Source organism: Saccopteryx leptura, chromosome 4, assembly GCF_036850995.1.
Source record: "Saccopteryx leptura isolate mSacLep1 chromosome 4, mSacLep1_pri_phased_curated, whole genome shotgun sequence".
Taxonomy (NCBI): Eukaryota; Metazoa; Chordata; class Mammalia; order Chiroptera; family Emballonuridae; genus Saccopteryx; species Saccopteryx leptura.
Genome location: NC_089506.1, coordinates 173445387 through 173470114, shown reverse-complemented (window position 1 = coordinate 173470114; position 24728 = coordinate 173445387). Strand labels below are relative to the sequence as shown.

Genomic DNA, 24728 nt, shown 5'->3' with positions numbered 1-24728 from the left:
ATGTTAAAAGCTTCTGAGAACTGTGTAAGTCCATTCAAATCTCTTATCTACATGGCAGACAATTCCTAATTGTGAACTAAAACTTTTATAAATCTATTATAACATCTCTTGTTTAATTAAAAATTATATTAAGTGAAAAAGGAGTAATTATAGACTATTCTTCATGCAAAGTACTTTTAATACATTAATATATAAAACAAACTTTGTTGAAAATAACTAAGAACTAGATATTCTCAGCACCATTACTTACAAAAGCACTGAAAATATTCAAATCAAGCTCCCTATCCTCAACTTATTACAAGTATAATATCAGGAGAGCTGGGTATAGTACAAGTCTCTACCACATCTATGTAGCCAATAATTTCTAATTAGCAAATCAATATAAAAGATCACTAAAAATTACTTATGGACAGAACACTGCCTTTGGAATCAGACTTACTGGGTTCAGACTCTGGCTTGACTACTTTGTATGACCTTGTACAGGAAAGTATTAACTCAGCAGACCTGGGTAGCTCAAACCCTACACACTCTCCAAAATGGCCTGTTTTCAGACTAGCCCTTGGCTAGTGCCTAGGAACTGAGCCCTTGGACAGTTCTATCTGATAAGTATGTTTTATATGACTGAGGCCTAGGGCCACAATGTACCAGTATGAGCAGACAATTTATGATACCAATGTGATTATAGTAAACAAATTTTTTTCTGAGGGTCTGGAACTTAAGTAATCAAGGTTAGTCACATAGGTGCTACATACCTATGGATGGACCTCCAATAAAAATTCTGGACACCCAGGCTAGGATGAGCTTCCCTGGTTGGGAAAACTTTGCACAAGTCATAATATATCATTTCTGGGGGAATTAAGCACATTTATGTGACTCCAGGGGTAAGGGACACCTGGAAGCTTGTACTTGGTTTCCTCTAGACTTCCCCTCATGTGCCTTTGAGGATTTTGCTCTATCCTTTCACTATAAACCCTCACGATGAGCACAACAATTTCTGAGTCCTGTGAATCCTAGCACATCATTCAGATGGTCTAGGGGACCTCTGATACAAATGATCAAAACTTAACCTCTAAAATTTCACATTGCATATTTGTCAATATCTATCCTATTTGTATTTCTATTCTCACTACCCTTCTCAATGGTAGCTTTCACAGAGTAGCCATTCAATTTATCATCCAAACTGGGGCGGGGTGGGGTATTAAGTGTAGAAGAGAGCAGCTTATAATAATAAAAGCAATTTTGTCATAATAAAACAATAGCCTGGAACAACAAATGGAAACCAGGACTGTTCCAAGCAAACTGAAATGTATGGTCACCCTATTCATAGGTAATATAATGGGACAAAGAGTAAACTCTAAACAGCAGGTTTCTTGCTATCAGTGCTCTGACCTCAGGCCAATTTACACAGATCTACAATCCAAGGTTCCTTCCTGGCATCAATGAAGATGGATAAGACAGGTGAAACAATATAGATAAGTAACTAGATGGCTATAATCAACATTGTCTTAGACCAGAAGTAGGAAAACTACTCTGCAAAGTGCAGGTGAGGAAATTAGGCTTTATGGGCCATATAGGAAGCACAAAAGCAGTCATGGCTCTGTTCCAACAAAACTTTATTTGCAAAATAAGGTGGCAGGCTGGATTTGATTGCAGGCTGTAGTTGTTGACCCTGGACTTGGAACAAAGTCACTAAGAGAAATAAGAGGTCTGTAATAACCAAGAATATATAGTTTTACTCATAATTTCATTTGTGAGAAAAAGACAGTTATTAGAATGACCAAGTAAAGGGCATACACAGGGCAGCCTCAAATGAGTTTCTAGTTTATTTCAATTTTTTGTGGTAGGTAGAAAATAAATATTGCATATCTATCCAAACTCTCAATTTTATTAATTTCTCCTCAAGGCCTCGGTCACATGGCCCCTGAAATGACTTCACTCTGTTTCCAACTAATTCAGATTCATTTTCCTTTTTGTTATAACAGATTCTTGTTATAAGGACTAAATGAGATAATGCTGCTTGAACACAGAAAAAGCACTTACAAATATTAACTTCTTAGAGAAAGTAAGAATGGGAGCAAACAAGAAAATGTTTCCTATTGATAAAGAGGAAAATATTTACTTTTCAAACAGGGTTTTTAACTTGGAAACAACTGAGTAACAATTTATCATACCATAGTTAAATAAGTTATGGGAAATAAAACCATTTAACTTCCATTCCCCTCAGTAAATGTTTACTGAGGTATAATATACAAACAGAAAAATACACAAATTGTCATAATGTATAACCTGATGAAATTTCACAAAGTAAACATACTTGTGTAACCAACACCCATATCAAGTATTTGACTATTACTCGCCCTTGTAGAAGCCCTCTTATATTCCATCAGTCGCTACTACCATTCAAGCTACCGGTACCTGCTTTCTACCACTATAATGTCTTGCCTGTTTCTGAACTATATTTAAATGGTATGTAATCCTCTGTGATTGGCTTCTTTATCATTATTTTGTGAGATTCATTTAAGTCAAGGGTCGGGAAGCTTTTTGGCTGAGAGAGCCATGAATGCCACATATTTTAAAATGTAATTCCATGAGAGCCATACAATGACCCGTGTACGTTACGCATTATCCAATAAAAATCTAAGTATTGTCCCGGAAGACAGCTGTGATTGGCTCCAGCCACCCGCAACCATGAACATGAGTGATAGGAAATAAATGGATTGTAATACATGAGGATGTTTTATATTTTTAATGTTACTTATTTTTATTAAAGATTTGTCTGCGAACCAGATGCAGCCATCAAAAGAGCTATATCTGGCTCACAAGCCATAGGTTCCTGACTCCTGATTTATGTTATTACATAATACAATAGCTCATTCATTCATGTCCCATTAAGTATACCACTGCAATAATTTACCACAATGTATTTATCCACTCCACTACTGCCAGAAATTTGAGTTGTTTCCAGTATGGGGCCAGTATAATTTAGTATTGCTGAGAACATTCTTGTACATGTCGTTTAGTGAATGTATGTACATATATATACTCAATGTATACCTAGAGTAGAATTGCTGGGTCACAGAGTAGCACATATTCAGCTTTGTAGACAGCCAATAGATTTTCAACACAATTATAATTACATTCCACATAGCAATACATGAGAATTCACACAGTTCCATATCCTTGTCAGAATTTTGTATTGTCAATCTTTTAATTTTAGCCATTCTTATGGGTATGTGGTAGTATGTCTTTATGATATTAATTTGTATTTCCCTGATAGCTAATGAGATTGAGAACAATTTCCTATTAATCAGCCATTTAGATATCCTAGTTCATAACGTCTGTTTAAGACCTGCTTATTTTCTATTGGTATTTTTTTATTGACATATAAACATTTTTTACATTTTCTAGATACAGACCTGTCATACTTACATATTAGAGATATTTTCTCCCACTCTGTTGCTGCCTTTTCATTCTCCTAATAGTGTTCTTAGAACAGAAGTTTTAAATTTCAATAAAGTCCAATTTATCAGCTTTTTTCATTTATAATAAATCTCTGTTATGTCCAGTTTAAGAAGCCTTTGCCTATAGCAAAGTCAAGACATTCTCCCAGAACAAAACAAAAGCATTACTGTTTTATTTTTCATGTTTAGGCTGACCAAACTGATTTTTTGAATGGTGTGGGTGGTCCTCCTAAATTTAAAATCATTATTAGACTTAATCAGAATAAAGTTTCTGATATACGTTTACTTTTTCATGCTTAGTTTTTTCATTTCCAGTGGTTTGACTGCCCATATATCATAGCCATCCGTTTTTAACCATCAGAAGATGCCTATCTTTGTGAAAACGCTGTATAGTTTCCTTTCATTTACTTTTATCTTAAAGATTTAGTTCAATGATTTAGATACAGTACTCAGCACAGTGCCCAAAACACATCTATTAAATAGAAGCCAGTATTATTCATCTGGATGTTCAAAACATGCGATTACAAAGGTAAAAATAGAGAATTCTAATTCTGCTGACAAATACTGATATAAAACCAAGGTAACTACATCTGAGGCTGTCAAGACTTTGTGATCTTAACTTAGAAAGAATAAACGTTGTCAATATTTAAACCTGAATACAACGTATAAAAAATGTAAATACATTAAAATAAAGTACCCTAAAGCAAAATGTCACAATTTCATGTCTTAATTTAGGAAAAGAATCCCTAAGATTTGATATACTCAAATGTAAATTTGGTTAAACAAAAACCAAAACCCTCTTCAAAAAATTTGCTATTACTTTTCTTTAGCTTTAGCAAAATTACTTAATATAATTAGAAATCTAGTGCCCCCAAGATATATGCACACTGTTGATCTGTTACATGAACAAGGCCAACACAAAACTAATAATCTATAAAATGATGTAAAAAATTAGAAAAGACAAATTAATGGACCTTCGGGTTTTAGCCAAACAACGTAAAATAATAAAGTTACTACTGTACTATATTTCAGAGAGAACAAGATTTTTAAAAAGCATAAAACAAGTTAGTAAATAGTAAATAGCACCCTCTTGTGTTTTATTTTTAAAACAATATAAAGTTTAAAGTCAAGTTCAATATAACAGCTATTAAATAGCTATTCATTAATCTTTGACCTCAAAGAATTCAAAGGCCAGTAGGAGAAAAATTGTATTTTAAATTTTCCTTCATTTTAATAATACCTGGTTTTCCAAAATAAATAGCTATTTAACTCTAAGTCTCATTTTCTTCATTTGGGCATAATCACAGCACCTACACCACAGAGTCCTTTTAGTGATTAAATAAGTTATAAAGAGATTAGAACAGTGTTTCACCAAAAAAAGTACTCCATATATATATACTAGCCAGTACTATAATACTATACACATATAGAGAAATAAAAATGTGTGTTAAGTAAAATAAAAGTAGATGCCACAAAACATCCCTAAGCAACATCATTTAGAAGATTCTACATACAACAATTTATTTCTGGGTTTGAGGACTTCTATTAAAGGAAAGGTACAAATTTAAGAACTAATAATATGACAAGTGACCTAAAAAATTTTTTTTCTTAGTCAGCAGCAAGATGTTCTAGAGAGATACATGATTGGTTTCACTCAAACCAAGAATCAAAAACTACCATAGAAAAAGTACCAATAAAGCTAAGGAAGACAGACTGAACTTAAATCAGATACCTCTGAAGAAAATTATGAATGTAGCCTAGGCACACTCTCCAATATACACCACTGAATGATATCACTGAATATAATATTCAGAATCTTTATTTTTTTTTATTTTTATTTTTTGTATTTTTCTGAAGCTGGAAACGGGGAGAGACAGTCAGACAGACTCCCGCATGCGCCTGACCGGGATCCACCCGGCACGCCCACCAGGGGCGACGCTCTGTCCACCAGGGGGAGATGCTCTGCCCCTCCGGGGCGTCACTCTGCCGCGACCAGAGCCACTCTAGCGCCTGGGGCAGAGGCCAAGGAGCCATCCCCAGCGCCCGGGCCATCCCTGCTCCAATGGAGCCTTGGCTTGCTGGAGGGGAAGAGAGAGACAGAGAGGAAGGGGGGGTGGAGAAGCAAATGGGCGCTTCTCCTATGTGCCCTGGCCAGGAATCGAACCCAGATCCCCCGCACGCCAGGCCGATGCTCTACCACTGAGCCAACCGGCCAGGGCCCAGAATCTTTAAAGTATGGTGTTTAAAGTGTGTATATAGCACTCAGCTCACCATATGACTGGAGTCTGGACTGGATTTGCACTAACTTGACCTGGACACTAACGTGCCAATGATTATAATCTTTGTAAAAATAGAGACATTTATTGTGCATTTACTACAAGCACTTTACAGATATTAGACTTTCAATTTCAATGTTATAATTAAGACTTGCCTGGCCAGGCGATGGCACATTGGATAGAGCGTCGACCTGAGATGCTGAGGACCCAGGTTCAAACCCTGAGGTCGCCAGCTTGAGAGTGGGCTCATTCAGTTTGAGTGTGGGATCACAGACATGACCCCATGGATTTTGGCTTGAGCCTGAAAGTCACTGGCTCAGTTGCAGTCCCCCCACCTCCCATCAAGGCACATATGAAAAAGCAATTAATGAACAACTAAAATGTTACAACAACGATTTGATGCTTTTCATCTCTCTCCCTTCCTGTCTGTCACTCTCTCTGGCTAAAAAAAAAATAAAAGAAAAAGAAAAGAAATTAAAGTTGAAGAAAGGACTACCTGTCTTCTTTATTCATGTTAATGACTCTGAAAGAGATCACATCAATGATTCTTTTTGTGATTTATACCTCTTTAAAAAGATTAATGATGATAATAAAGCATTTATTAAATATATACTATTATAGCATTGTATTGTTCCAAATGCTTTAAACCAGGGGTCCCAAAACTACAGCCCGCAGACTGCATGCAGCCCCCTAAGGCCATTTATCTGGCCCCTGCCGCACTTCTGGAAGGGGCACCTCATTCATTGGTGGTCAAGGAGAGGAGCATAGTTCCCATTGAAATACTGGTCAGTTTGTTGATTTAAATTTACTTGTTCTTGACTGACCAGGCGGTGGCAAAGTGGATAGAGTATTGGACTGGGATGCAGAAGAGCCACGTGCGAGACCCCGAGGTCGTCAGCTTGAGCGGAGGCTCGTCTGGTTTGAGCAAAGCTCATCAGCTTGGACCCAAGGACGCTGGCATAAGCAAGGGGTTACTCGGTTTGCTGAAGGCCCGTGGTCAAGGCACATATGAGAAAGCAATCAATGAACAACTAAGGAGTCTCAACGAAAAACTGATGATTGATGCTTCTCAACTCTCTTCATTCCTGCCTGTCTGTCCCTATCTATCCTTCTCTCTGACTCTGTCTCTGTAAAAAAATAAATGAATAAATAAATTAAAATTATAAATTTACCTGTTCTTTATTTTAAATATTGTATTTATTCCCGTTTTGTTTTTTAACTTTAAGATAAGATATGTGCAGTGCGCATAGGGATTTTTTTAATTTATTTTTTTATTAATTTTAATGGGGTGACATTGATAAATCAGGGTACATATGTTCAGAGAAAACATCTCTAGGTTATTTTAACATTTGATTATGCTGCATTCCCATCACTCAAAGTCCAATTATTTTCCGTCACCTTCTAACTGGTTTTCTTTGTGCCCCTCCCCTCCCCCAACTCCCTTCCTCTCCTCTTCCCCACCCTGTAACACCCAAACTCTTGCCCATGTCTCTGAGTCTCATTTTTATGCCCACCTATGTATGGAATCATACAGTCCTTAGTTTTTTCTGATTTACGTATTCTGCTCAGTATAATATTATCAAGATCCATCCATGTTGTTGTAAATAATCTGATGTCATCATTTCTTATGGCTGAGTAGTATTCCATAGTATATATGTACAAAAGCTTTTTAATCCACATATCCACTGACAGACACTTGGGCTGTTTCCAGATCTTCGCTATTGTGAACAATGCTGCCATAAACAGTGGTGCATTCTTCTTTTCAAACAGTGCTAAGGTGTTCTTGAGGTATATTCCTAAAAGTGGGATAATTGGGTCAAAAGGTAGTTCGAATTTTAATTTCTTGAGGAATCTCCATACTGTTTTCCACAGTGGCTGCACTAGTCTGCATTCCCACCAGCAGTGCAGGAGGGTTCCCTTTTCTCCACATCCTCGCCAGCACTTATTCTGTGTTGTTTTGTTGATGAGCACCATTCTGACTGGTGTGAGGTGATATCTCATTGTGGTTTTAATTTGCATTTCTCTAATGAGTAGTGATGTTGAGCATTTTTTATATGCCTATTGGCCATCTGTATGTCCTCTCTGGAGAAGTGTCTATTCATTTGTTTTGCCCATTTTTGGATTGGATTGTTTGTCTTCCTGGAATTGAGTTTTACAAGTTCTTTATAAATTTTGGTTATTAACCCCTTATCAGACGTATTGTCAAATATATTCTCCCATTGTGTAGTTTGCCTTTTATTCTGTTCTTATTGTCTATAGCTGTAAAGAAGCTTTTTAGTTTGATATAGTCCATATGTTAATCCTGTCTTTTATTTCACTTGCTCGTGGAGATAAATCGGCAAATATATTGCTTCGAGAGATGTCAGAGAGCTTACTGCCTATACTTTCTTCTAAGATGCTTATGGTTTTATGACTTACATTTAAGTCTTTTATCTATTTTGAGTTTATTTTTGTGAATGGTGTAAGTTGGTGGTCTAGTTTCATTTTTTTGCAGGTAGCTGTCCAATTTTCCTAACACCATTTGTTGAAGAGGCTGTCTTTACTCCATTGTATGCTCTTACCTCCTTTGTCAAATATCAGTTGACCATAGAGCTGTGGGTTTATTTCTGGGTTCTCCGTTATGTTCCAATGATCTATATGCCTGTTCTTATGCCAGTACCAGGCTGTTTTGAGTACAATGGCCTTATAGTATAACTCAATATCTGGAAGTGTGATACCTCCCACTTTATTCTTCCTTTTCAAGATTTCTGAGGCTATTCGTGTTCTCTTATGGTTCCATATAAATTTTTGGAATATGTATTCTATATCTTTGAAATAAGTCATTGGTATTTTAATTGGTATTGCATTAAATTTATAAATTGCTTGGGGTAATATAGACATTTTAATGATGTTTATTCTTCCTAACCATGAGCACAGTATATGCTTCCACTTGTTTGTATCTTCCCTGATTTCTTTTATCAATGTTTTATAATTTTCTGAGTACAAGTCTTTAATCTCCCTGGCTAAATTTATTCCTAGGTACTTTATTTTTTTGGTTGCAATGGTAAAGAGGATTGCTTCCTTAATTTCTCTTTCTGACAGTTCACTGTTAGTGTATTAAAATGCCTCTGATTTCTGAGTATTAATATTATATCCTGCCACCTTGCTGAATTCATTTATTAAGTCTAGTAGTTTTTTGACTGAGACTTTAGGGTTTTCTATATACAATATCATATCATCTTCAAATAATGATAGTTTTACTTCTTTTCCAATTTGGATGCCTTTTATTTCTTTTTCTTATCTGATTGCTGTGGTTAAGACTTCCAGAACTATGTTGAATGAGAGTGGTGAAAGGGGGCACCCCTCCCCTGTTCCTGATCTTAAGGAGATTGCTTTTCATTTTTTCCCATTGAGTATGATGTTGTCTGTGGGTTTGTCATAGATGGCCTTTATCATGTTGAGGTATATTCCCTGTATTCCCACATTGCTGAGAGTTTTGATCATGAATGGGTGCTGGATTTTATCAAATTCTTTTTCTGCATCTATTGAAATTATCATGTGGTTTTTCTCCTTCCTTTTGTTTATCTGGTGAATCACATTGATTGATTTACGAATATTGTACCAGCCTTGCCTCCCAAGAATAAATCCCACTTGATCATGGTGTATGATTTTTTTTCATATATTGCTGGATCTGGTTTGCTATTATTTTGTTGAGGATTTTAGCATCTAAATTCATCAGGGATATTGGCCTATAGTTTTCTTTCTTTGTGTTCTCTTTGCCTGGTTTTGGAATCAGAATTATACTCGCCTCATAAAAGGAGCTTGGAAGTCTTCCTTCCTCTTGAATTTTTTGAAATAGCTTGAGAAGGATAGGACTTAGTTCTTCTTTGAATATTTGGTAGAATTCACTTCTGAAGCCATCAGGCCCAGGACTTTTCTTTGTTGGGAGTTTTCTGATAACTGTTTCAATCTAATTTGTTGTAATTGGTCTGTTTAGGTTTTTTGATTCTTCCAGATAATTTTTGAAAGATTATATGTTTCAAGAAATTTGTCCATTTCATCTAGGTTGTCTAGTTTTTTGGCATACAGTTCTTAATAGTATTTTCTTCTAATATTTTGTATTTCTGTTATGTCAGTTGTTATTTCTCCACTCTCATTTCTAATTTTATTTATTTGAGTCCTCTCTCTTTTTTTCTTGGTGAGCCTGGTTAAAGGTTCATCGATCTTGTTTACCTTTTCAAAGAACCGGCTCCTGGTTTCATTGATCCTCTGTATTGTTTCTTTAGCCTCTATGTCATTTATTTCTGCTCTGACTTTATTATTTCCTTCCTTCTACTAGCTCTGGGCTTTACTTGCTGTTCTTTTTCTAGTTCTTTAGATGCAGGGTCAAGTTGTTTATTTGAGCTTTTTCTAGCTTCTTGAGGTATGCCTATAATGCTATGAACTTCTCTCTCAGGACTGCTTTTGCTGTGTCCCATAAATTTTGAGGTGATGTATGCTCGTTATCGTTCATTTCTAGGAATTTTTTAAATTTTTTCTTTGATCTCATTGTTAACGCATTTGTTATTTAAGAACATACTGTTTAGTTTCCAAGTGTTTGAGTATTTTTCAGTATTTCTGTTGTGTTTGATTTCTAGTTTCATGCCATTGTGATCAGAGAAAGTGCTCAATATGATTTCAATCTTCTTAAATTTGCTGAGACTGCTTTTGTGCCCTCACATGTGGTCTATCCTAGAGAATGTACCATGAGCACTTGAAAAGAATGTATATTCTGGTGCTTTAGGGTGAAAGGTTCTGAAGATATCTATTAAATTCAGTTGATCTAGTGTGTCCTTTTAAGTCTGCTGTTTCTTTGTTAATTTTCTTTCTTTTTTTTTTTTTAATTTTCTTTATTCATTTTAGAGAGGAGGGGGGGAGAGAGAAAGAAGAGGGAGGAGCAGGAAGCATCAACTCCCATATGTGCCTTGACCAGGCAAGCCAGGGTTTTGAACTGGCAACCTCAGTGTTTCCAGGTTGACGCTTTATCCATTGCACCGCCACAGGTCAGGCCGTTAATTTTCTTTCTTGAGGATCTATCTAGTGATGTTAGTGGGGTATTGAAACCCCCTACTATTATACTATTGCTGTTGATCTCTCCCTTTAAATCCATCAAAGTCTGCTTTATATATTTAGGTGCTCCTATATTAGGTGCGTAGATATATTTATAACAGTTATATCTTCCTGTTGGATTGCTCCCTTTATCATTATGTAGTGACCTTCTTTATCTCTTACTATAGTCTTTGTTTTAAAATCCATTTTGTCTGATATGTTTTGCTACCCCAGCTTTTTTTTCATTTCCATTTGCGTTACATATTTTTTCCATCCTTTTATCTTCAGTCTATGTTCATCTTTTGTTTTCAGGTGTGTCTCTTGTAGGCAGCATATGTATGGGTCCTGTATTTTTATCCACGCAGCTACCCTATGTCTTTTGATCGGATCATTTAATCCATTTACATTTAAGGTTATTATTGACATGTAACTGTTTATTGCCATTTTATTCTTTAAAACTGTATTCCCCTTTTGCTATATTCTTTTTCTCCTTTGATCTGTTTACAACAGGCCCCTTAGCATTTCTTACAGCCTTGGTTTGGTTATAGTGAATTCCTTGAGTTGTTTTTTTTTTTGTCTAGAAAGCTTTTTATTTCTCCTTCAATTTTTAAGGATAGCCTTGCTGGATAAAGTAGTCTTGGTTGTAGGCTCTTGTCCTGCATTACTTTAAATATTTCTTGCCATTTTCTTCTGGCCTCAAGTGTTTCTGTTGAGAAGTTGAAAGTTATCCTTATGGAGGCTCCTTGTAGGTGATAGCCTTTTTTTGTCTAGCAACTTTTAATATTTTCTCTTTAACAATTAGCTTTGGTATTTTAATTATGATGTGTTGTGGTGCAGATTTCTTTAGGTTTCTCTTTAATGGAGTTCTCTGTGCTTCTTGAACTTGTGAGATGTTTTCTTGCCTTGAGGGAAGTTTTCAGCTATAATATGTTTAAACAAAGTCTCTAACCCTTGTTCTTTCTCTTCTTCTTCAGGAACCCCTATGATGAGGATGTTATTTCTCTTCATGTTGTCACAGAGTTCTCTTAGAGTTTCCTCAGACTTTTTAAGTCTCTTTTCTTTTTTCTGCTCTGCTTCCATGCCTTTATCTATCTTGTCCTCTAACTTGCTGATTCGATTCTCAGCTTCATCCATCCTACTTTTAATTCCTTCCATTGTGTTCTTCATTTCTGATATTTTATTTGTCATTTCTGACTGATTCTTTTTTATTATTTCAATGTCCTTTTTTATATTTGCTATCTCTTTATTTAGGTGTTTGTAATGACCATCTATTGTTGTTCTAGTATCTTTGAGCATCCTAACAATTGTTATTTTAAACTCTGCATCTGGTAATTTGGTTATATCTGACTCATTCAGGTCCTTTTCTGGGGATTTCTTGATTCTTTCAGTTGCATTTCTCTGCCTTCTCATTTTGTCTTTGTAAAAGAAGGTTTTGGCCACTGGAGTCCACTGGGTGTGGCTTGTGTTCCCTAGGTGTGGTCTGTCTGAAGACCCTCCACGCCCTTTGCTATTGCTGCCTAGGGCGTTCAGATATGGGCGTTGCCGGTGCCTGCCCACTGGGGCTGTTGCTGTGGTTTCCACCTCTCCTTCACGGGAGTGGCTCAGGTGTACAAGCCTTGGTGGCCTTGGCCTTTGCCCCGCCCCCATGGGTGGCGTTATGCTCAGCCCTGAGGGCAGGGGTGAGCACCTTTGTGGGTCTGCCTGATTCCAGGCTTTCGCCTCGCCCTTGCAGGAGGAGCCCGCTCGTGGAATGGCTGCAAGCCTTGGCTTCACAGGCTGGGCAGGACTGCGTGCCCATGCTCAGTAGCAGGACTCCGCCTGTTCTGGGCTTTTGGCTCTACCCCCACGGGAGAAGCCGGCTCCCAAGTCAGGCCACAAGCCTCGGTTCCGCGGGCGGGGCAAGGCTGTGTTCCTGTACCCTTGCTCAAGGGCAGTTCTCCAACCCTTCCAGGGTTTCTGCCCTTCCCCCTCAGGCTGGATTGCAGGTTGTCCGCAGCTGGGCCTGAATACTTTTGCGTGTCCCCTCCTCCCCAGTCGGACAAGACTGAGCTCACACCTGGACCACAGTGGTGGACAGCCAGGTTCCGCCCTTGCCGACAGAACCGCGCTTCCGCGTCCCACCACCGCCTGCCCTCTGGCGAGCCCTCAGCCGTGTGGGTGGGTGCGCTGCAGCTCAGACCCTAACACTCACTACTGTAGTCCCAAAAGCTCCCTCCTTCTAAATGACTCTGCTCTGAGTGCTGCAGGAGAGCTTGTTTGGCTGGTGTCCTGCTTCCCTTTGCTGGTATTGCTGTTTCCAGGGGAAATATTCACTTCAGATTTGGGGAATGACTCGTCCCAGAGGTTAGGGTGGCTGTCTCTCAAAATGTTTCTCCCTGTGCATCCTAGATTACACTCTTTTCCTGCTACTCTGGACCTCTCCTATCTCCCCATCCCCCGGAGCCCTGGGTGAGTGGTTGTGAGAGAGGTTTTATGCGCGGTTCATTTAAGAAGAATCCTGGATCTGAGAAATCAGTCTCTTTCTCACAAACAGTATCCTATCTTGTTTCCAGCTAAATACTGTCCATACGCCTCTTCTAGGCTCTGGGGCTTCAGTCTGGGGCTTTGTTCCTGGGACTCAGGACCCTCCTCTCTCTATTAAACTCACTTCCCACCATGCGAGCCTCTCCCGGCTGCCATTTGCTCCAGGGAGCTAGGCAGCCCTCTCCTTGTTTCAGCTTTTCCTACCAGTTTCAGTGTGCCTTCTTCAGTGTTCCTTGGTTGAAGAGTCCTATTAGTTTAGTCCAAAGTTGGTTTTTCCAGATGATGGTTCTTAAAATTAGTTTGTAATCCACTTTGGTTCTTGGAGGTGGAAATTGGTATATCCGCCTACTCCACTGCCATCTTGTCTTCCGTGCATAGGGATTTGTTCATAGTTTTTTTTATATAGTCCTGCCCTCCAACGGTGTGAGGAACAGTGAACTGGCCCCCTGTGTAAAAAGTTTGGGGACCCCTGCTTTAAACAGATTATTTTAACCCTTCACAGTAATCCTGTAAGGCCAGTATTTTTAGTAGCAACCATTCACAGGAGTAATCTAAAGCAAAAAGTTAACTATGAATACAATTTTGTAGTCAAGTCCTTATTAAGTTCCAGAAAGTCTCACTGCAGAACCCACAATCTTATTTACTAGATCCTTCCAACAAAAAATATTTTTAAACTGGTAAGAACAGATACTACACTTGATCTTAGCCAAAAGACCGAGAAGTGATGGTACTTTAATGTAGTAAAAAGAATTTAGAAAATTTGGAAAATACAGAAAAGCATAGAGCAAATTTTTAACTTTCCGTACTTCTACCACCCACATTAACACAGTGTTGTGCAAAACAAAATTGCTTATACTATAGGAAATTTAATTACATTGCAGCCCCTCCATTAAAGTGATTTAATATAACTTGTGTGTTGGATTTAGAAATTTAAGGAAGAATAAGGGCTTTGAGTTTATAAGGCTAAGATATAAAATATTAATTTTAGAAATGAAAGTAACCTCTGATTATGTCTTTCTCTACACAGAAGCTAATCGTGAGAACATCTTAAAAACATACTGACAAATTGTTAGAAGTACTATATATATGTTTAAACTTCTTAGCAAAAGTTGACTTTAAAAATGACATTTGGCCTGACTGAGCGGTGGCGCAGTGGATAGAGTGTTGGAATGGGATGTGGAAGACCCAGGTTCGAGACCCTGAGGTCGCCAGCTTGAGTGAGGGCTCATCTGGTTTGAGCAAAAGCTCACCAGCTTGAGCCCAAGGTCGCTGGCTTGAGTAAAGGGTTACTCAGTCTGCTGAAGGCCCACAGTCAAGGCACATGTGAGAAAGCAATCAATAAACAATTAAGATGTTGCAACAAAAAACTAATGATTGATGCTTTTCGTCTCTCTTTTCCTGTCTGTCCCTGTCTATCCCTCTCTCTCTGTAAAAAAATAATAAATAAATAAATAAATAAATAAATAAATAAATAAAATAAAAATGGTATTTGGCCTTGAAAGATACTCTAGCTAAAATTAAACATGGTACACTTGATGTTTTGAGCACTGATTTAAAAAAAAATAAAGTAAATAAAAATCTTAGGAAGTTTTCTCTTACAAAATTTCAACTAATAAATACAGAAGGCATAATGGAAAAATCACACTTGGCAAATACCATAATAACAATTCTTTCAGGCAAGAATGATCAAATAAGTTAAAATTAATGACCAAAAACAGAATTAGAAAAAGGATATTAATATAGTCTCATAATTATTCCTTATAAAATACTTTTAAACACGAAGTATAAATGGAAGTTTACAGTAAACCTGAGAGGCACCATCTAACCAAGGAAATCAGAATAACTCACAAATAATAAGACAAATGACATCATGTACCTCTTAATATGACGCATTAAAATGGAAGTAACTGCTTCTATGGTATTCTTGCCCAAAATGCATAACCTGATTTATTTATTTAAAAAAACCAAACAAATCCAAACTGAGGAATATTCTATAAAATAACTGGCCAGTACTATTCAAAGAATCAAGGTATGAAAGATATGAATAAAAGACAAAAATGAGGAAATACTGCAGTCAAGATGTGGGAGACATAAAAACAATGCAATATATAACCTGAATTGAAATCTGAATGAAAAAAAAAATGACATTAATGGGACAATTGGCAAATTTTGTAGGGTCTGCAGATTAGACAATAGTATTGTATCAATGTTAATTTCCTGATTTTAAACATTATATTGTGGCTATATGGCAGACGTTAAACTTGGGGAATCTGGGTGAAGATAAAATAGGGAAGGATTATTTGTATTGTATACTTGCTGCCATTCTTCTGTAAATCTGAAATAATTTCAACATGAAAAGTTGTTTCTTTTAATTTTAAAGAACCAAAAAAATTTGAATAACCAAGCTCAAAGGGTACTGGAGAGTGCCCAGTAGATCCAATCCCTTTCTGAAAAGCTACCATTCTACATTGGAAAATGAAGAATTCACCTTAAAGAGAAATACCATAAGCTGAGTTGTTTCCTCTCTATCAAACCTACTTTGAAGGGGGAAATTAAATTTTAAGTTGTTTCTAGCTCCAAGTACCTGAGTTCCAAAAGACTTTCTTCAAGTAAATAATAAAAATGTCTAATATATTCTAGGCTCTATGCTGACAGCTTTACATACATTAGTTCTAATTCCTACAACAATACTAGCAAGGTAGGTATAAATATCAGCACCTACAGACAAGTAAATTGAGGATAGATAAGGCTTAGTAATTTGCTCAGTTATATAACTGTTAGATGACAAAGCCAACAGTCATACCATTACCATCTGACTCCAAACACCAATTTGACACTATGATGCCCCCTAAGAGGACTGTTGATGTGTCTACAAAATATGTAAATTATAGTATCACCAAATTTAATACCAGGATTTATCATGAAGAAGTAGCAATATAAATAACTGAAAAGTAAAATTTATATTTCTAATTACTGGAAATTAGAAATCGTAACAAGAAAATAGGGAGAAAATCTTAGGAATGCTGAATGGTTTAGCATTGCCTAATTCAATTATTTACAGAAATATTCTTTGGTTTCCTACAATTATTTACGAAACAAATCTTACTGAAAACAAAGTTTTAATACTTTGGTAATATAGCATAGTGCAGCAAGCAGAATTGTCCTAATCTGATCTTGGGCACTCACTCTGGATTACCTGAAAAATAAGCCAACTGACCAGGGCTGCCAAGAGGAACTGGCCCCAAAACTCATCTTCCCATGGAATCAGGGGTTTATTCTCCTTGCCTCAACCTCCTAATAAGGGAGCTGAAACCTCCCACAGTCCTTAAGTGCTAGTCAGTAAATTCCCCAGATTTTTAAAAACTGGTGGCACCTAAACCTATACAGCCTAAAGCATAAGTAGTGTGGATGTCACCACATTGACAAGGAAGCTTTCAAGCCTAGTTAAAATAAGAGAACAATGATGTGGGGTGAGATGTGATGAGGCCTCCATAGGCACACCATACTATGTTAGGTAGCACCTACCACAGTATAATTTCTTTTTGGTATTTTTCTGAAGTGAGAAGCGGGGAGGCAGAAAGGGTCCCACATGTGCCGGACTGAGATCCACCCGGTATGCCCACCAGAGGGTGATCTGCTCTGCCTGTCTGAGGCATTGCTCTGTTGCAACCAGAGCCATTCTAGCGCCTGAGGCGGAGGCCATGGAGCCATCCTCAGCCCCTGGATAACTTTGCTCCAATAGAGCCTTGGCTGCGGGAGGGGAAGAGAGATAGAGAGAAAGGAGAGGGGGAAGGGTGGAGAAGCAGATGGGCGCTTCTCTGGTGTTCCCTGGCTGGGAATCGAACCCAGGACTTCCACACACCGGGTCAATGCTCCACCACTGAGCAAGCCGGCCAGGGCCCCGTAGCATAATTTCTTATACAATACTGGGAAGATTAGAGGATCTTTCTTCACCTAAGTATTTTTGGCTTACAAGTATCCCCAATTAAGTCTACTTTTTTTTTCTTTTTGCGACAAAGACAGACAGAGAGGGACAGATAGGGACAGCAGACAGACAGGAAGGGAGAGAGATGAGAAACATCAATTCTTCATTGTGGCTCCTTAGTCTCCTTAGTTGTTTACTAATTGCTTTCTCATATGTGCCTTGAGAGAGAGGCTACAGCAGAACAAGTGACTCCTTGCTCAAGCAAGCAACCACCTCCACATCCCAGTCTGACACTCTATCCACTGCATCATCCCGTGGTCAGGCTAAATCTTTTTGATATCACATAAGTCTATCACCACGTAGAATGCGTGCATCCTAAGCCATCACACATACAAAGAATTAAAAAGAGTAACAAATTCTTATAAAAGTGAAAAGGTTAAAAGACTTCTTTATCCAATTCAGTTTGTATACTAATAAATAATATCTTATATCCCTTCCTTATAAATATGTGCTTGCCTGGCCTGTAGTGGTGCAGTGAATAGAACTTCAACCTGGAATGCTGAGGTTGCTGGTTCAAAACCCTGGGCTTGCCTAGTCAAGGCACATATGAGAAGCAACTACTACAAGCTGATGCTTCCCGCTCCTCCTCCCTTTTGCTCTCTTTCTCCTCTCTCTAAAATCAATCAATAAATTTAAAAATTAATATATGCTTTAATGATGTTAGCTAAAAACCACTGACTAGTATATGTCATTTAGCCACAAGTTTTATGTACGGTGGTAGTACCTTGAGATACGAGTTTAATTTGTTCTGTAACCAAGCTCGTAAGTCAGTCAACCTGTATATTAAACAAATTTCTCCCATTTAAAATAACTGAAATAGATTTAATCTGTTCCAGCCCTGTGAAACATCCTCAAACCAGCCTAAAGTATGAAAAGACATGTTTTTAATTAAGAAACACACATGTATACTTTACTAATGCATAACAAAATATATGAAATAAAAGAAAAAAGTTATTTAGTACTGTATTCTTACCTTGGAGACAGACGAGTGTGGCTAATGGAGGTGAACGGCGGAGGAGAGAGGGAGGGAGGGAGGAAGGGATGCAGGTACTGTAGACACGTAAACTTAACTGCACTTTCTTAACACTAAATGTAAACTAAAACTGTATTTTCTTTAAACAAAACTAAAACTGCACTTTCTTTACTTAAAATGAAACCAACAAAAACTTAATTGTAAAACAATGCACTTTCTTAACTTTAAACTTAACCTAAGCTTAACATTATGTATTTTTCATTTAATCATCACCTGTTTTGTCTTTTTGTCTGCACTTTCGACACTTTCACTTGCAGGACTTTTGAATAAAAATCTATCCCAAGAGGTTTGCTTTTGCCTGCCTTTTAAAATATTACAGAAATGTAACAAACAAGTGTCATTAAAAAGTGCTGAAGCAGGCCCTGGCCAGTTGGTTCAGTGGTAGACCATTGGCCTGGCGTGCAGGAGTCCTGGGTTTGATTCCCGGCCAGCGCACACAGGAGACGTGACCATCTGCGTCTCTACCCTCCCCCTCTCCTTCCTCTCTGTCTCTCTCTTCCCCTCCCACAGCCACGGCTCCATTGGAGCAAGGTTGGCCCAGCACTGAGGATGGCTCTATGGCCTCTTCCTCAGGTGCTAGAATGGCTCTGGTTGCAGCAGAGCGATGCCCCAGATGGGCGGAGCATCGCTCCCTGGTGGGCATGCCAGGCGGATCCAGGTCGGGCGCATGCGGGAGTCTGTCTGACTGCCTCCCCATTTCCAACTTCAGAAAAATACAAAAAAAAAAAAAAAGTGCTGAAGCACAACCAGTTGAAACTTTTTCTGGGTGTTTCTTTTCAATGAAACTTGAAAGCTTCTCCCACATTGCCAGCATGTCTTTAATTTCACTTGTAGAAATCACTTCCTCCTCACTACTAATCTCTTGCAGAAGCTCTGTATATTGTAGCATCTGTAGCTCTTTCAACTCCTCAGTTGAGAGTTCCTCCTCATGTTCCTCGACGAGCTCGTTTATGTCACCCTCATCTACCTTCAGACCCATCAACTTTCCGAGGGACACAATCTCCTCCAACGCTTCTTACCTCGGTCTTGGTCTCTGGTTCGAATCCTTCGAAGTCTCTGTCTACAACAACATCAGGCCATAACTTTTTCCATGCCAAGTTCAACGTTCTTCTTGTAACCTCTTGCCATGCCAAGTCAATAATGTGTAAACATATCACGATGTTGTAGTGATCTTTCCAAAACTCTTGAAGGGTTAGATTTGTATTCTCAGTTACCTCAAAGCAGCAGCAGAAAAAGTGCTTTGTATAAAGCTTTTTAAAGTTGGAAATGACCCGCTGATCCATAGGTTGCAAGATTGAAGTCATGTTGGGCGGGAGGAAGAGAACTTTCATGAATTTGAACTCATCAAGAATGTCATCTTCAAGACCAGGTGGGAGGGCTGGAGCATTTTCAAGGATTAGTAATGCTTTCATCGGAAGTTTTTTTTTCTTGAAGATATTTCTTCACTGCAGGACCAAAGACAAGATTGACCCATTCAATAAAAACCTGCTGCGTAACCCATGCCCTAGCATTGGCGCGCCACATAACCTGCAGTTTCTCTTTAAGAATTTTGTGAGTCTTAAAGGCTTAAGGATTTTCCGAACAATACACTAGCAGTGGCTTTACTTTACAGTCACCGCTAGCATTTGCACACAATGCAAGGGTCAGACGGTCCTTCATCCTTCACGGATTTACGGCCTGGCAGCTTCTTCTCCTCTGAAGTGATGAAAAGTCCTCCGGGGCATTTTTTCCAAAACAATCCTGTTTTGTCACATTGAACAATTGTTGGGGGATGTAGCCTTCCTTTGCGATAAGTGCAGCAAAACGTGCGATGTAGCCCTCAGCTGCCTTAACGTCAGCACTCACAGCTTCACCATGCCTCACCACCGAGTGGATGCCAGATCTCTTCTTGAAATTTTCAGACCAGCGGTGACTTGCCTTAAATGTATCTTCTGCTGCCTCTTTTTTGAGGTTGATGGGTCTTTTCTTCTACAAGTCGCTGTAAATAATACGTGCCTTTTTGCATATTACAGTCTCTATCACTGTATCTCCTGTCAGCTCTTTCTCTTTCACCCACACCAGCAGAAGCTTCTCCATTTCTTCATGGATATTTGTACTTAATTGGGACAGAATTGTAGTTCCTTTAGCTGGATTTGCACTTTTGATGGCATCCTTTTGTTTATGGATGGTATAAATTATAGATGTATTGCGGTCGTACAGCCTTGCAGTTCAATCACTCGTACACTACGCTCATGTTTTTCTATTATTTCCTGCTTTACTTCTATCGACATCATTTTCTTCTTCTTCTCACCACTGTCCTTTACACTCACTTTCTTCGGCTCCATGATAGCACACAAAAAAAGTTAGTAAAAAATAAAAAAATAATGCAAAAACGAGTACAGCGCATGAGATTCAACTTGATTCTGTGGGTAACACGTGAGAAAGAACGAGATGCTAGTGTTGTGCTGCCGATACTGGACCCATGCACCAATGTGCCAACTAGCACAGCTTCCCAAATCATGACTAGTATCTTGGAATTTTGCTCAAATCTCAAACAAAAATATGAACCAAGTCACAGCTTGTATCTTAAAAAAAATTGTATGTTGGTCTGCTCGTATCTCAAGGTACCACTGTACAATATCTTTTTTAATAACCACTCCTATCTTAAGAGTGGGTATTATTATTACCCCTATTTTACAGATGAAAAAATTAGAGTCAAAGAGGTTTTAAATAACTTGTCCAAAGTTATACAGCCAATATAAACGGGAGCCTGAATGATTTTAACTGCTATTAGCTTGCTTTTATTCACTGATCTTTCAAACAAGCTCATGAGGGTAGGCAGCATATTGAAACAGGCATACTTTTCAGGTGAAAAACGAAGTTTATAAAGATTAAATGATATACTCAATCTCAAACTAATTTAGCATTAGTAGTCATTAATACAATAATTTCACAAAAGTTAGTCTAATACTCAGTACCATTGTTGTAAGGTACAAAAGGCTACGGAATTAGTATTATTTTAGGAAGCTTAAAGAACATTTTATTAATTTGGGCTAGGCATACAGAGAGATTTTGTAAATGATCTCTGTACTTGTATGATTAGCATAAAACAAAGATGGTCTATGACATTGTGTTGTAAATGCAGAAGAGGAAGGAGACTTGGATTCTCTGACCTTTCCCCATACCTATGGGGGAATGGGTGAATAGCTAGCCAGGTGTAGGGAGAGAAAAGACTACATTAAACCTTTTCTTATACTAATGGACCATTTACAGGCATTTGTCCCCATGGAAACTACCTCTCCCCTCCTGAAAGCATGTAGTTAATGTATGTATCTCTAGACAAAGAAATAGCAAATGAACACTAGAAAATTATAGGAATTGTCTTTTAGTATGTAAAGTGACATTTTTACCATTATGTTGCCTTGTAAGTTTTAATGTAGAAGCATTTTTTATGAATCCTATAAACAATTGTTATAAACTTGCTAATGAAATTGTGTCCCATCCCCCTCCCTTCATCCTTTCCCCAAACCTGTATAGGAGAAAACAAAAGGTATAGGCTTACACTGTAATGTCAGGTTATTTCCCCACCCATGTATAATTAACGGTATATAACCATCCCCTAGAATATTAATGAGACACACGATTTGGGACTGACCCCATGTAAGCTATATGCGGCTGGCATATTTAATAAATTTCCTCCTTTAATAAAACTTTTCAAAAACTTATTTGGACTACGTGCCTCTAGAAAACCTGCGGAATTGTGGATTGGGTACTTTACAATACCATAGTTATGACAAATGCTATATATGGAACTCTAGTTTATATGTATATTCTAACAACATGGCCAAAATATATTTCTATATCAAAAGAAACATTTAGCTGTTAATTATCAATTATTACTAAACTACAAGTGAAAAAGACTAATGGTGATGTAATTGCTACATGTGGTACAGAAAACAATATCAGAATTTGGAATTATCTGGTGAACTTTTATGCCTCCGTTATCAGTTTGGCATAAATTAATTGAGGACACAATGACTGCTTATAAATAACTCAAACAACCAACATGAACATTTAATGAACTTCTATTCTCACTTTGTAAATATTTTAACATTCCCAATGAAGATATCCTACAACAGAAAGGACTCTAAAATAAACTAGCTATCAACTCTGAAATTTGCTTATATGGCAGTCATTATCACACTAAAATAGTACACATCAGAAACAAAAAGGATCAACTTTTTTCCAACTTATAGAGAAAAAAAAGGAAAAAATAAACCAGAAGCTGATTATTCAATTTGGTAACAAAAAATTTACTAACAATGCTTTATCTCAAATTATATACAAGATAGTCAAATCTGGGACAATATGCATATCTTAGAAACATGAAATCGGTGCATAAATATATGCTTCCATGAGGATTTAGTCATTTTTAATATTCAAGATACCAAAAATTAAGCATATATTTAGTAATTATATGTTGAAGTTTGTTACATTTTCTTGATCCATTCTTTAAAGAATATGCAAAACCTAGAGGTTTTGATCTAAACTCTTGGTTTATAATCTTCCACATTTATGTTTTAAACTTGCCTTCCTAAAAACTAGAGGCTAGACAAAGCAAGAAAATCAATTCTAAATAAGCTCTGAAGCTTCCAGAGTCTCGTTTTGACACTGGGTCTTAACGGCATGGGGACAGTGGTGGGAATGAGGCAGAAACAGTAGCTTGAGGCTGTGGTGAGGAAACTTCAAGATAAACGCCAGGGCCAGACCCACTATCTCCTATGCTTCAAGTGTTTTGGAAGAAACATATCCATACTGTTTTCACTTGTTCTGTACAATTCTTGAGTGCATCTCAAACCCAAGCTCAAACTGACACTAAAAATATAGAAACTTCTTAGATGAGAAGAAATTATACACTCCATTTTAAAGAAGCAAAAAATGTGGAAAAGTACAAAGATTCAGAAAGTGTATTGTTGATTACTTGTAAAATAAGAAACAAAACAGTTAAATATCATGGTAAAAGTAGAAGCTATCAACATTGAAGAGCAATCCTACCATCCTGTGAATAAACTTAGTATGAAGATACCAGAAAGACTCTAAGTTCTGTAAACCTAAATAAAAGTATGTCTGGCTCCAAAGACATGTGCCCAGCACTGATTTTCAGAACACCTACATCTGGACAATCAATAGTCATTATTCCTCAAAAAATATACACAGCCTGACCAGGCAATGGCGCAATGGATAGAGTGTCAGACTGGGACGCATAGGACCCAGGTTCGAAACCCTGAGGTCACCAGCTTGAGCGTGGGCCCCTCTGGTTTGAGCAAGGCTCACCAGCTTGAACCCAAGGTAGCTGGCTTGAGCAAGGGGTCACTCGGTCTGCTGTAGCCCCAGGTCAAGACACATATGAGAAAGAAATCAATGAACAACTAAGGAGCCTCAATGAAGAATTGATGCTTCTCATCTCTCTCCCTTCCTGTCTGTCCCTATCTGTCACAATAAGTAAATAAATAAATAAGTAACAAAACAAACACTTCTCTCAACTAAAAATATTGCTTAGAGTGAATCCCAAAAAAATTCAAAAGTGGGCTTCAGAAATTTCCCTTCTTTTTTGTAAAGGATGGACTATAAAAATAAGAAATGTTTAACGCGACTTCTGAAACTAAAGTTAGTCAAAAAAACATTTTTTAAAAAACTTTTATTTATTATTTAAATATATAAAAACTAGGGTCCAAAAGCAAACTTTTCTTGGCATTCTTCAGTGTTTATGAAGAAAATATCTCATTAGAATGAATAACTAAAACCTGCCTACTTCACAGAGTGGTTCTGAGAATCAAAAATATATGAAAGAGGCCCTGGCCGGTTGGCTCAGCGGTAGAGTGTCGGCCTGGCGTGCGGGGGACCCGGGTTCGATTCCCAGCCAGGGCACATAGGAGAAGCGCCCATTTGCTTCTCCACCCCCCCTCCTTCCTCTCTGTCTCTCCCCCCCCCCCCCCCCCCGCAGCCAAGGCTCCATTGGAGCAAAGATGGCCCGGGCGCTGGGGATGGCTCCTTGGCCTCTGCCCTAGGCGCTAGAATGGCTCTGATCGCGGCAGAGCGATGCCCCCTGGTGGGTAGAGCATCGCCCCTGGTGGGCGTGCCGGGTGGATCCCGGTCGGGCGCATGCGGGAGTCTGTCTGAATGTCTCTCCCCGTTTCCAGCTTTTAAAAAAAAAAAAAAAAAAAAAAAAAAAAAAAATATATATATATATATATATATATATATATATATATATGAAAGATTCTTGTAAGTAGTAAAGACATTTATGGACATTGAGTGTTTTCTCCCTTAATTGGCAGCTTTCATTATTTATTATTTTCTTTCATAAGACCTCAATGAGAGGATCCACTCTTTTCTAGGTGTCT

The 24728-nt window shown here is 37.9% G+C and overlaps 1 protein-coding gene and 2 pseudogenes across 4 annotated transcripts in view; 1 reads left to right on the top strand and 2 right to left on the bottom strand.

Annotated features, from left to right (window-relative positions):
• Nucleotides 1–24728, bottom strand: part of AP3S1 (adaptor related protein complex 3 subunit sigma 1) — an 81683-nt gene that overhangs the window by 26021 nt on the left and 30934 nt on the right. The window lies entirely within an intron of this gene.
• LOC136403342 (UPF0711 protein C18orf21 homolog) lies at nucleotides 640–23941 on the top strand (annotated as a pseudogene).
• Nucleotides 13907–14053, bottom strand: LOC136404531 (U2 spliceosomal RNA; annotated as a pseudogene).